Genomic DNA, 14,171 nt, shown 5'->3' on the forward strand with positions numbered 1-14,171 from the left:
ACGCATGACAATATATTATATAAAGTGAATATAGAAATAGATATATATCATATAGTGATGAATAATTATTGTCATACTCATGTATATATGTACATAGATCATATGCATATATAATCGGGTAAAAAATATATATATGGGTGATTTTAATCAGTTCAATGCTGGATCCTACCATCCCCAGGTATATATGTAGGCTTAGTCCCAGTTCTGGGTGTATGTGCAGCGTAGGTTCCCACCTTACAGAGGTCGCCTTGTCGTGGCAGGTGGGCTAACACTTTTTGATCAAAATGTGCACTAAGAACCTCCCTATTTGTAGGTAGATTGAGCTTTAGTGCATATCTATTTATATTTAGTGGTTTAGGTGGCATTAGTGTTGCAGGGTGCTGTCGCCATTTTTTTATATCTGATATATATATATAAAAATTTGTGTACAAAGTAAATTAGTGCTAATATAATACATAAGGGTATAAAAATATATACATTTCGATACTAAAGTGCAATAGTGCGAAAATTCATAGAATTTACAAATTTGTTAAAAATTATACATTTCATTATTTTATTTTATGCTGCCATATATAGACTACTGCAGGAATTAGAAAACATCTGAAAAGCAAGTTACTCTATGTATATAAATCAATGTAACACAACGCTTTGGCATAGTTTGTTGTCTTTCACTGCGAAAATAATGCATCACTGAATATCGATAGTATTTCATACACGTCTACATCTGGTAAACTAGGAAAGAGAAACTAGGAGAGAAAAAGAACATATGTTAAAATCACAAAAGTATTATTACATCACAAAAATAAAATTAAAAATGATGCCACACAAACACATACACAGTGATCAGAGAAACGCGGCATACCCATGCGATTCGTTTAAGCCTCTCGGCTGCATGGTCTTCAAAGTCCAGATCCATTTACTTTCCAATCTCAGTAATTTCTTCATCAAATCTCCACCTCTTATATTTAATTCCACATGGTCTATTCCTCGTACCTTTTATAATCTGGAATTGCAATTGTGATACTGTTTAAAATGGCGTGGAATAGTTTTAAATTTTTCTATTTTATCAGTATCATTGACCTCCTTTGTGGATTCAATATCCCGCACATGTTCACGTACTCTGATTCGGAATTCGCGTGTGGTCAATCCTATGTATACTTTGTTGCATGGACACACTGCATAGTATACCACCCCGCGTGTAGCACATGTAATGTGCCACACAATTTTGAATGTTTTACTTCTCTCAGAATCAGTAAACTCTTCTGCACGTTCAATATTGGGACATGAAATGCACCCTCCACAAGGGGAACACCCCATTTAGGGCCCTTGGTCCCAAAGAATCTAATTCCCTGTGGAACTGGGGTATAAAAACTTCGGACCAAATGGTCTTTCAGATTTTTAGCACGACGGTAGGTTACAGACGGCAGTGTAGGCAATATTTTATTGAGTATCGGATCGGCTTTCAGAATCGGCCAGTATCTCTTTAAGTGATCCTTCATCTCTTCCCAGCGGGAATGATATGGCGTGATAAATCTCACCTCGTTGATTTTATTTTCTCGAACCGCTGATTGTAAGAGTTTGTTTCTCTCCTTTTCTTGAGCTCTTTTTTTCGCTTTCCTGATACACCGATTACTGTAGCCCCGATCCATGAACCTATATTCTAAGTCCTTACCCTGTTTTCTGAAATCTTCCTCCCTAGAACACGTACGCTTTAGTCTAAGAAATTGACCTGTGGGAATAGCAGCAATAGTTTGTTTCGGATGTGCAGAGGTAGCGTGTAAAAGAGAATTTACAGATGTCTCTTTCCTGAATAGATCAGTTTGGACATCACCATTTTCATCACATTGGATTTTGATGTCCAAAAAATCTACTTGTTTTTTGTCACATTTGTATGTGAGTTTGATATTCTGATCGTTCAGGTTTAATTCTGCCATAAATTGCTGCAATTGTTCAAGAGTCCCCTGCCAGATCAAGAAGATATCGTCAATGACCCATGTGGCGGCCATGCTTTTATTTGTGATTCATTTTTAGAAACTCATTTTGTGTAAACAGTGTAATATTGTCAAATAAAAAGATTATGTATATATATTTTTTTGACTTAGAGACTCCTTGGTTCTTTCCTTGTTCGGTGTAATATATTTTGGGAGTACAGTCGTAAGTTATAAGGGAGGATACATATATATTGTGCCAGATGATGCAGCATGCATGCCCTGTATATAGGATTTATTGTATTTTTGTCTGTATTTATTACAGAATTGGGCATCACAATCCCGATGGACTACAAAGCCAGAGAACGTGCCTGGCAGTCCAAAATTGAATCTGTTTTTAATAATGAGTCCACAGATACTAGCACCAGTGATCAGAGAAACAGTCTAGACATACAAAGGAAACTTAAGAACTTACTCCATAGACGAACAAAAACCTGGTGGAACAGAGCCTTTCTCGAACAGTACATACAGAAAGGGCTAATACCTAGGGGGCTGCGCATACAGCTATTTCCCTCCTTCCCCATAGATAATGAGAGCTTCATTTCTGATTGGGAAGAAGCCTGTAATATATGTTCTAAAAAGTTTATGAATCTACTTATAGGCCTCAATAAAGGAACATTAGAAACAATAGATGGTGAAATCGAGGCACTACATATTACACTGAAAGAGATTACCACACCAGAAAATCTCTCACTGTTTAGCCATCATTTGGATAAACAGTTTGAGATCTGGGAGAAGGAGATTCAAGTCATAAAGACCAAAAAACTTGTAAGAGATCAAAATGATGCATCTCAACATAGAGTATATCGTTGGAGATGGAAAGAACGTCAGGGAAATTTGAGTACATCATCATCTATGTCCTCCACTTCACTTCAGAGTGAGAATGAAGTAACAACACCACAGTCCCTCACACTTAGTCAAAGACCCATTAGATCCAAACGCAAATTTGATTATAAAGATAGCGGCTATAATAAAAGGAGAGCCAACAGACCTGCCGAGTCCTTGGATCGAAACCCCAAGGTAATCAATTTGTCAGAACATATACTTTCTGTAACTGATATAAATGTATTAAGCAGAGGTTTGACTTTCTCACCAACTGCACCATTTGATGCATTTACAGCAATAAAAGATCTGAACCTGTTTGCCAGAACCTTGATGTTCAAGAGATGGCACTATAAGGAAGAGGATCAGATCTTTGAAACTGTTGAGGAAAGGACTACATTAAGAGATCTAGAAACACTTATGGGTGAACAAGATGACACACAGGTAAGAGCCATTCCTGATTGCATTAAAAGAAAATCGGCCAAATTTCCACCTCTATTCCTATGCCCAGCAATTGATACATTCGTGAAAACAGTATCCAAAGAATTTGATAAAATATCAACAACTTTGGTTAACGACAATCTATCTAAAAATGAAAGAGAAAGCCTTCATAAGTTAAAAAATCTTAGAGATGTCATTTACAAACCCGCCGACAAAGGGGGAAACATTGTTGTGTGGCCGAGGACAATGTACGAAAACGAAGCGAATCGTCAGTTAAGGGATAAAAAATAGTACAAAAAACTAACATTCAACCCTATTTCTTCCTATAGTGAACAACTGGCTAAAATTCTAAAACAAGCGATGGACGATGGAGTTGTGACCAAAGATTTATATTGTTCCAATACCTGTAGTAGCGACATTGTATCTTTTGCCAAAAGTCCATAAAAATATAAAGACTCCACCAGGAAGACCGATCATCTCTGGCCAAGGTAATTTTACAGAGAATATCTGTAAATTTATAGATTATTATCTTAAGCCATTAGTGGAATGTTTACCCTCCTATATTAGGGACTCATCAGATCTCTTACAGAAATTGGAATGCACCCATCTAGATGTCGACATGTGGTTCGTCACCTGCGACGTTGAATCGCTCTATACCAGCATTAGACACCACGATGGGATCAAATCTACCAATTTTTTCTTGAGTATGAGTAATTTGGAGGAAGGGCTCATTAAACTGCTTGGTGTATTATTAGACTTCGCCTTGACACACAATGTGTTTACGTTCAATGAGTCATTCTACCTACAACTCCAGGGAACCGCAATCGGGGCATTTTGTGCGCCCTCATATGCCAATTTGTTCCTGGGGCTGTGGGAGAGAAATTTATTCCTGTCAGATCACGGTACGTCAATGAACCAAGTCATTTTCTGGGCTCGCTTCATTGACGATATCTTCTTGATCTGGCAGGGGACTCTTGAACAATTGCAGCAATTTATGGCAGAATTAAATCTGAACGATCAGAATATCAAACTCACATACAAATGTGACAAAAAACAAGTAGATTTTTTGGACATCAAAATCCAATGTGATGAAAATGGTGATGTCCAAATTGATCTATTCAGGAAAGAGACATCTGTAAATTCTCTTTTACACGCTACCTCTGCACATCCGAAACAAACTATTGCTGCTATTCCCACAGGTCAATTTCTTAGACTAAAGCGTACGTGTTCTAGGGAGGAAGATTTCAGAAAACAGGCTAAGGACTTAGAATATAGGTTCATGGATCGGGGCTACAGTAATCGGTGTATCAGGAAAGCGAAAAAAAGAGCTCAAGAAAAGGAGAGAAACAAACTATTACAACCAGCGGTTCGAGAAAATAAAATCAACGAGGTGAGATTTATCACACCATATCATTCTCGCTGGGAAGAGATGAAAGCTCACTTAAAGAGATACTGGCCGATTCTGAAAGCCGATCCGATACTCAATAAAATATTGCCTACACTGCCGTCTGTAACCTACCGTCGTGCTAAAAATCTGAAAGACCATTTGGTCAGAAGTTTTTATACCCCAGTTTCACAGGGAATTAGATTCTTTGGGACCAAGGGCCCTAAATGGGGTGTTCCCCTTGTGGAGGGTGCATTTCATGTCCCAATATTGAACGTGCATTTCTAATTCCTGCAGTAGTCTATATATGGCAGCGTAAAATAAAATAATGAAATGTATAATTTTTAACAAATTTGTAAATTCTATGAATTTTCACACTATTGCACTTTAGTATCGAAATGTATATATTTTTATACCCTTATGTATTATATTAGCACTAATTTACTTTGTACACAAATTTTTATATATATATATATATATATATATATATATTTTTTATTTTTTTTACCCGATTATATATGCATATGATCTATGTACATATATACATGAGTATGACAATAATTATTCATCACTATATGATATATATCTATTTCTATATTCACTTTATATAATATATTGTCATGCGTTTGCGACGTATATTTTGCATGTATATATATGTATATATTTTCCTGTCATATACAACACTTACTTATTCACTTTATAAAAAAAATATAAAAAATACAAAAAAAATATATGTATATACACTAATTTGTATTTTTAAACACAGTATATTCTGTGTGAATATGATTTAATCCATGCTCACCTACGAGTCAATATTTCTTTTAATATAAAGTCACGTATTTTAATATAATCTATTATGCAATTTCTTGAAGATCTTGTGCTGTATATCACAAAGGTGCTTTCCTTGTGTTAAAAACCATATATTTTCATAGACCGCTATGGGTACTGATACACTTATAAACATTGAATATCTTAATTCTATTGCACGGTGTGTAATCTCTTTCTATACGTACATATTGTACTTGGTGGAATTATCATCAACATGCCTCAATCTAGTGCGCATGCGCTGGCGTCCTTAGCAACTCACTAGGAGTCGGCATCTTGATGTGTGCGGGATGAAGGGCGCCGCTGTGACATCATCACGCGGCGCACTCATCGCGTATCACATGATGCCCACACCATGTGATGTTTGTCTACTGATAAACGCGGACATGACGCCACAGCTGATTGAGGTAATTGTATTGTATAATATTTTCACCTGGCCAATCGTTTCCTGATTGGTCCCTAGGTTAGATAAATAGGAGGGATATATTTGTAGATGCCACCCCCAGACGAAGGTGGAAGCCGAAACGCGTTGGGGCCGGCTGCCATTCTTGGAGTCTCAGCTACATGGGTTAGTACTTTGCTAGTACTCCTTGGTCTATTGTTCGCTGCTTTTTTGGTATTTGGGCCTTTACATATATATGGTTATTAGCCTAGTATCTATACATGCATTAGCTCTCTTTTTTGGACATTATAACACATTGTTCATTCAGTCCTATTTCTATTGCACTTTTCATGCATGGGAGTAACATCCCTCTTACCGACTTTTTGAAGCAGTTTAACATATCACCTGTAGCCAGTATACCTCACCTTATCTATATCATGCTACCTATACTGTTGTCTTGAGGTATACTTTAATATGTCTTTACTTACATGACCATATTTGATTAACAGTTGACCCATGTGGCGGCCATGCTTTTATTTGTGATTCATTTTTAGAAACTCATTTTGTGTAAACAGTGTAATATTGTCAAATAAAAAGATTATGTATATATATTTTTTTGACTTAGAGACTCCTTGGTTCTTTCCTTGTTCGGTGTAAAAAAAAAAAAAAAAGTCTTTGGTATTTGTGTTAGCCAAAATTAGTGTGTTAGACTACTAGCTCCGTTCAAGTCTCATGCAAATAGCAACAATCTTTCCTATAAGGTACAAGTGTGCGTGTTTACTACACACTCAGTGTGTCCTTTAACCCCTTAGTGACTAAGCCTGTTTTGGCCTTAAGGACCACTTGAAGTGGTAATAACTTTGGAATGCTTTTATTTTTTTAAGCGATTCTGAGAGTGTTTTCTCATGACACATTGGACTTTAAGTTAGTGGTAAAATTTGGTTGACACATTCAGTGTTTATTTATGAAAAACACCAAAATTTAGCAAACATTTTTTTTTTACATTTAAATGTATCTGCTTGTAAGACAGATAGTAATACCACACAAAATAGCTACTATTTCACATATTCCATATGTCTTCTTTGTGTTTGCATTGTTTTTTTAACGTCCTTTTTATTTTTCTAGAACGTTACAAGGCTTAGAACTTTAGCAGCAATTTCTCAAATTTCTTAGAAAATATAAAAAGCCTTATTTTAGGGACCGGTTCCGTTCTGAACTGGTTTTGAGGGCATTATATTCTATAAACGCCCTATAAATCACCCGATTTTAAAAACGGAACCCCTCAAAGTATTCAAAACAGCATTTAGAAAGTTTCTTAACCCTTTAGACGTTTCACAAGAAAGCAAATTAAAGGGGAAATTTACAAATGTCATTTTTATATTTTTTTTTGCAGAAAATCAGTTTTAATAAAAAAAAAATTCTGTAACTCAGAAGGTTTTACCAGAGAAACGCAACTCAATATTTATTGCCCAGATTCTGCAGTTTTTAGAAATATCCCATGTGTGGCTCTAGTGTGCTACTGGATGGAAACACAGGCCTCAGAAACAAAGGAGCACCTAGTGGATATTGGGGCCTTCTTTTTATTAGAATATGTTTTAGGCACCATGTCGGGTTTGAAGAGGTCTTGTGGGGCCAAAACAAAGAAAACACCCCAAAAAAGACACCATTTGGCAAACTGCACTCCTCAAGGAATTTATCAAGGGATATAGCGAGCATTATGACCCCACAGTTTTTTTTGCTGAATTTAGTATAATTAAGCTCTGAAAATGAAAATCTACATTTTTTTTTCTAATAAAATGTCGTTTTAGCTCAGATTTTTCCATTTTCACAATAGATAAAGGAGAAAAAGAACCACAACATTTGTAAAGCAAAGTACGGAAATACCCCATATTTGGTAATAAACTGCTGTTTGGATCCACGGCAGGGCTCAGAAGGGAAGGATTGGCCGTTTGGCTTTTGGAGCTCAAATTTTGCTAGATTGTTTTTCAGGTGCCATGTTTCAGTTGCAAAGCCCATGAGAGGCCAAAACAGTGGAAACCCCCAAAAGTGACCCCATTTGGGAAACTACACCCCTCAAGGAATCTATCTACTCCGTGTTCCAAATTATTATGCATATTGGATTTAAGTGTCATAAACAATTAATTATTTGTTTTTCAATTAAACTCATGGATGGTTTTGTGTCTTAGGGTTCTTTGGATCATTGTAAACAATCTCAGACACCTGTGATAAATAGTTTGCCAGGTGTGCCCAATCAAAGGAAAACGACTTAAGAAGGACGTTCCACATTATTAAGCAGGCCACAGGTTTCAAGCAATATGGGAAAGAATAAGGATCTCTCTGCTGCCGAAAGGCGTGAAATAGTGCAATACCTTGGACAAGGTATGAAAACATTGGATATTTCAAGAAAACTTAAGCGTGATCATCGTACTGTGAAAAGATTTGTGGCTGATTCAGAGCACAGACGGGTTCGTTCAGATAAATGCATAATGAGGAAGGTTTCTGACAGACAAATTAATAGGATTAGGAGAGCAGCTGCTAAAATGCCATTGCAAAGCAGAAAACAGGTATTTGAAGCCGCTGGTGCCTCTGGAGTCCCGCAAACCTCAAGGTGTAGGATACTCCAAAGGTTTGCAAGTGTGCATAAAGCTATTATTCGGCCACCCCTAAACAATGCTCACAAGCAGAATCGGTTGCAGTGCGCTCAGAAATACATGAAGACTAATTTTCAAACCGTGTTGTTTACTGATGAGTGCAGTGCAACCCTGGATGGTCCAGATGGATGGAGTAGTGGATGGTTGGGGAATGGCCACCATGTCCCAACAAGGCTGCGACATCAGCAAGGAGGTGGCAGAGTCGGAGTCATGTTTTGGGCTGGAATCATGGGGAGAGAGCTGGTAGGCCCCTTTAGGGTCTCTGACGGTGTGAAAATGACCTCTGCAAAGTACATAGAGTTTATGACTGACCACTTTCTTCCGTGGTACAAAAAGAAGAACCGTTCCTTCCGTAGCAAAATTATCTTCATGCATGACAATGGACAATCTCATGCTGCAAAGAATACCTCTGTGTCATTGGCTGCTATGGGCATAAAAGGAGAGAAACTCATCGTGTGGCCCCCATGTTCCCCTGACCTCAACACTATTGAGAACCTTTGGAGCATCCTCAAGCAAAATATCTATGAGGGTGGGAGGCAGTTCACATCAAAACAGAAGCTCTGGGAGGCTATTCTGACATCCTGCAAAGATATTTAAAGGAACAGTGTCATCACAAATTATTTTTTTATATGTTAAAGATGTTAGTGCTTTATTAAAAACGTTTATATTTATTTGTGTGTTTGTGTTTTACTTTTTCTTATTTTTACACTTTTTCTTCCCTATGGGGGCTGCCATTTTTTGTTCCATCTCTGTATGTGTCGATTAACGACACATACAGACATGGAATACGGCAGCCACAGTCCCATAGGGACTGCGAACGGCTCCCGTCCCATTCACTTGTGTGTACGGCGTCTGTGTGGGAACTGCGCATGCGCCGCTCCCACACAGTCCAATTTGAAATTGGCGCCGTCCGGCGCCATTTTCCTGTGGACCGGAAGGAACAGTAATATTACTACTTCCGGTCGCGGCTTCCGGACATGTGCACTTGGACCAGCGGCAGCAGACGGAGCGGACGGGCCGGAGGGAGCCGCGGCGGCAGGAGCAGGTAAGAGATTTCAATGTATGTTCCGTGTTTGTGTGTGTTTACTACTGTATGTAAGCTTACTACACTGTGTGTTAGCTCAAAAAATGGCGACACACAGTGTAGGAGGTTACTGTAATGGCAGGAAGGAGGTGAAGGGAACAAGTGAGCCCTAATCTACCCACCGCCCTGTCCCTGCCTACTTGCAACGACCCGCCCTAGGCGACGGGGTACAACTTGGCGGCGGTCCCTACACTGTCTAAGTGCAAGGAGTACAAACAGGGAACACGCAAGGGAATACAGTAGCCCACGGAACGCCGCGAGGAGACGGAGCGGTGAATGAGCCAGTCAGGATCAGGAAGTAGTGGAGTATACAAACGGGAGCACGGAGCAGAAGCAAGCCAGGGGCAGAGCAACGCAGGATAAACGGAACTGAAGCAAGGCAGAAGCACGGCAGAAGCAGGCTGGAGCAAGGCAGCAGTGGGGCCAGGAATCCAAGAAGAATAACAAGCAAGGAGGAAGAGAAAACGGCAGGTATAAATGGACAAGGGGCGGAGCTAACTCTGACTGACCAGGCCGCGATAGGCTCTCCCACTCCTGAGCCTGCCACCCTGATTGGTGGGAGCAGGTGTCAGTCTCAGAGGTCTGGCCTCAGGTGTCGACTGATTAATCCTGGGAGTATACCCAGACGTAGTGCCTGGCAGATCCTTTACAGTACTCCCCCTTTTATGAGGGGCCACCGGACCCTTACTAAGAGGACCCGGTTTAGTGGGGAAGAGAAGGTGGAACCTCCTGATCAATACCCCAGCGTGAACATCTCGAGCAGGTACCCAAGTCCTCTCCTCCGGCCCGTATCCTCTCCAATGGACCAGGTACTGGAGGGAGCCCTGGATCATCCTACTGTCCACAATCTTGGCCACCTCGAATTCCACCCCCTCAGGGGTGAGAACGGGAACAGGAGGTTTCCTCGAGGGGGACCAGGACGGGGAGCAGCGTTTCAGGAGGGAGGCATGGAAGACGTCGTGTATGCGAAAGGATGGGGGCAGCTCCAGACGGAAGGATACAGGGTTGAGGACTTCAATGACCTTATAAGGTCCAATAAATCGGGGAGCAAACTTCCTGGACGGGACCTTAAGGCGCAAGTTCCTCGACGACAACCACACCAGATCCCCGACGACAAACCGGGGGTTAGCAGAACGTCTACAATCAGCCTGAATCTTTTGTACGCTCTGGGACGCCTCTAGGTTCTTCTGAACCTGGGCCCAGACTGTGCACAGTTCCCGATGAACGTCCTCTACCTCGGGATTATTGGAACAACCAGGGGAAACGGAGGAGAACCTAGGATTAAACCCGAAATTACAGAAAAACGGGGAGACCCCTGACGAGTTACTGACCCGGTTATTCAGGGAAAATTCGGCGAGGGGAAGGAATGAGACCCAATCAAATTGACAGTCAGAAATGAAACACCTTAAATATTGTTCCAGGGATTGGTTAGTCCTTTCCGTTTGGCCATTAGTTTCGGGATGGAAGGCGGAGGAGGATAGATCAATCTCCAACTTTTTACAAAAAGCTCTCCAAAATAAGGAAACAAATTGTACCCCTCTGTCCGAAACGATATTGACTGGGGCCCCATGGAGACGCAGAATGTGTTTCACAAACAAAGAAGCGAACGTCTTGGCGTTAGGTAGTTTCTTAAGGGGCACAAAGTGGCACATCTTGCTGAAGCGGTCTACTACCACCCACACCACCGACTTGCCCTGAGATGGAGGCAAATGGTGATAAAATCCATGGAGATATGGGTCCAAGGTCTCTGGGGAATGGGCAAGGAACGTAGTAAGCCCGCAGGTCGGGACCTAGGGGTCTTGGACCTAGCACAGACCTCACAAGCGGCGACGTAAACCCTAACGTCTTTAGGCAACCCAGGCCACCAATAGTTTCTGGTAATGAGGAGTTTGGTACCCAAGATGCCAGGATGACCAGATAGAGCGGATGTTAGGGATCTGCCAGGTACTTCATCTAGCTATACTCCTGGGATTAATCAATCCACACCTGAGGCCAGACCTGTTCGACTGACACCATCTCCCACCAACCAGGGTGGCAGGCTCAGGAGTGGGAGAGCCTATCGCGGCCTGGTCTGTCGGAGTTAGCTCCGCCCCCTGCCCTTTATTACCTGCCCTGTGCTCTCCCTCAGTGCTTGTAATTCTTTTGGATTCCTGGCCCCACTGCTGCTTGCTCCAGCCTGCTTCTGCCGTGCTTCTGCCTTGCTGCAGTTCTGCTCGACCTGCTTTGCTTTGCCCCTGGCTTGCTTCTGTCTCCGTGCCCGCTCGGGTGTACTCACTTCGTCCTGGTCCTGACTGTTCGTTCGCCGCCCCGTTTCCTCGTGGCGTTCCGTGGCTACTGCCCCTTCCCTTGCGTGTTCCCTGTTTGTCTTCCCGTGCACTTAGCCAGCGTAGGGACCGCCGCCCAGTTGTACCTCGTCGCCTAGGGCGGGTCGTTGCAAGTAGGCAGGGACAGGGCGGTGGGTAGATTAGGGCTCACTTCCCCTTCACCTCCTTCCTGCCATTACATAATTACAAGCCTTTACCTAGTCTACCATTTCTCCTACGCTGACGCTATCATGGACCCCCTTGAGACCCTGACCCAGCAGATGCAGGGCCTCTCCCTACAGGTCCAGGCCCTGGCCCAAAGGGTCAATCAGGGTGACGCTGCTTTAGTAGTACCCCTCACCTCACCTCTAGAACCTGACCTCAAGCTACCTGACCGGTTTTCAGGGGACCGTAAGACGTTTCTCTCCTTCCGGGAGAGTTGCAGACTGTATTTCCGCCTAAAGCCCCACTCCTCAGGTTCCGAGAACCAGCGGGTGGGTATCATCATATCCCGACTCCAGGAAGGGCCCCAAGAGTGGGCCTTCTCCTTGGCTCCTGACGCCCCTGAACTTTCCTCTGTTGATCGTTTTTTCTCTGCCCTCGGACTCATTTACGACGAGACTGACAGGACTGCTTTAGCCGAGAGTCAGCTGGTGACCTTACGTCAGGGTAGGAGACCGGTTGAGGAATACTGTTCTGATTTTAGGAAGTGGTGCGTAGCTTCTCAGTGGAACGATCCGGCCCTAAGGTGCCAGTTTAGGTTAGGATTATCTGACGCCCTGAAGGATCTGCTGGTTAGCTACCCCTCGCCTGACTCCCTTGACCAGGTTATGGCCCTAGCAGTACGACTTGACCGACGTCTCAGGGAACGTCAGCTAGAACGCTTCAGTGTGCTCCCCTCTGACTTTTCTGCGATCCCCCCCGAGGTCCCGTCTCCTCGCCCCTCCACGGAGGACTCGGAGGTACCTATGCAACTCGGGGCCTCCATGTCCCCTCGACAACGTAGGGAGTTTCGCAGAATGAATGGTCTCTGCTTCTACTGTGGGGACGACAAGCATCTACTGAACACCTGTCCCAGGCGCAAGAATAAGAAGCCGGAAAACTTCCGCGCCTAAGTGATCATCGGGGAGGTCACTTGGGCGCACAGGTATTTCCCGTTAATGTGAAACGCAATAAAATTTTGCTTCCCTTTCAGGTCTCGTTTGCTGGCCGGTCTGCCACGGGCAGTGCTTTCGTGGATTCTGGCTCATCTGCTAATATCATGTCTGTGGAATTTGCTATGTCTCTAAAGATGCCTTGTATTGATTTACCTTATCCTATCCCTGTAGTAGGAATCGACTCAACCCCCCTTGCTAATGGTTATTTTACTCAGCATACTCCTGTTTTTGAACTCCTGGTTGGCTCCATGCATTTGGAGCAGTGCTCTGTACTGGTGATGCAGGGATTATCGTCTGATCTGGTTTTAGGCCTTCCCTGGTTGCAGTTGCATAATCCCACATTTGATTGGAATACTGGGGATCTCACCAAATGGGGTAATGAATGTCTTATGTCATGTCTTTCTGTTAACTCTATTTCTCCCCGGGAGGAGGTAAACACGCTTCCTGAGTTTGTTCAGGACTTCACCGATGTGTTTTCCAAGGACTGGTCCTCCCACGTGGAGCATGTCAGGAAGGTGCTCCAGGTCCTTCGGGAGAATAATCTGTTTGCTAAGACTGAAAAATGTGTCTTTGGGGTACAGGAGATACCATTTTTAGGGCAAATCCTCACTCCTCATGAATTCCGCATGGACCCTGCCAAGGTTCAAGCTGTGGCGGAATGGGTCCAACCTGCCTCCCTTAAGGCGTTACAGTGTTTTTTAGGGTTCGCCAACTATTACAGGAGATTTATTGCCAACTTCTCGGTCGTCGCTAAGCCTCTTACGGACCTTACCCGCAAGGGTGCCGATGTCCTCCATTGGCCCCCTGAGGCCGTCCAGGCCTTTGAGACTCTCAAGAAGTGCTTTATCTCGGCCCCCGTGCTGATTCAGCCCAACCAAGAGGAGCCATTTATTGTGGAGGTTGACGCTTCCGAGGTGGGAGTGGGGGCCGTCTTGTCCCAGGGTACCAGCTCCCTCACCCATCTCCGCCCCTGTGCTTACTTTTCTAGGAAGTTTTCGCCCACGGAGAGTAACTATGATATTGGCAACCGCGAACTTCTAGCCATTAAATGGGCTTTTGAGGAGTGGCGGCACTTCCTGGAGGGGGCCAGACACCAGGTAACGGTCCTTACGGATCACAAGAATCTGGTTTTCC

At 42.9% G+C, this 14,171-nt stretch overlaps 1 long non-coding RNA gene across 1 annotated transcript in view; it reads right to left on the reverse strand.

Annotated features, from left to right (window-relative positions):
- Positions 1–609: 609 nt before the first annotated feature.
- Positions 610–14,171, reverse strand: part of LOC142674692 (uncharacterized) — a 28,047-nt gene continuing 14,485 nt past the window's right edge. Inside the window, exons 2-3 of the long non-coding RNA XR_012851803.1 lie at positions 863–1,003; positions 610–746 (exon numbers count right to left, since the gene is read on the reverse strand). This is a non-coding gene — a long non-coding RNA (uncharacterized LOC142674692). The remainder of the gene's footprint in view (positions 747–862; positions 1,004–14,171) is intronic.

Source organism: Rhinoderma darwinii (genome assembly GCF_050947455.1).
Source record: "Rhinoderma darwinii isolate aRhiDar2 chromosome 1 unlocalized genomic scaffold, aRhiDar2.hap1 SUPER_1_unloc_8, whole genome shotgun sequence".
Lineage (NCBI taxonomy): Eukaryota > Metazoa > Chordata > Amphibia > Anura > Rhinodermatidae > Rhinoderma > Rhinoderma darwinii.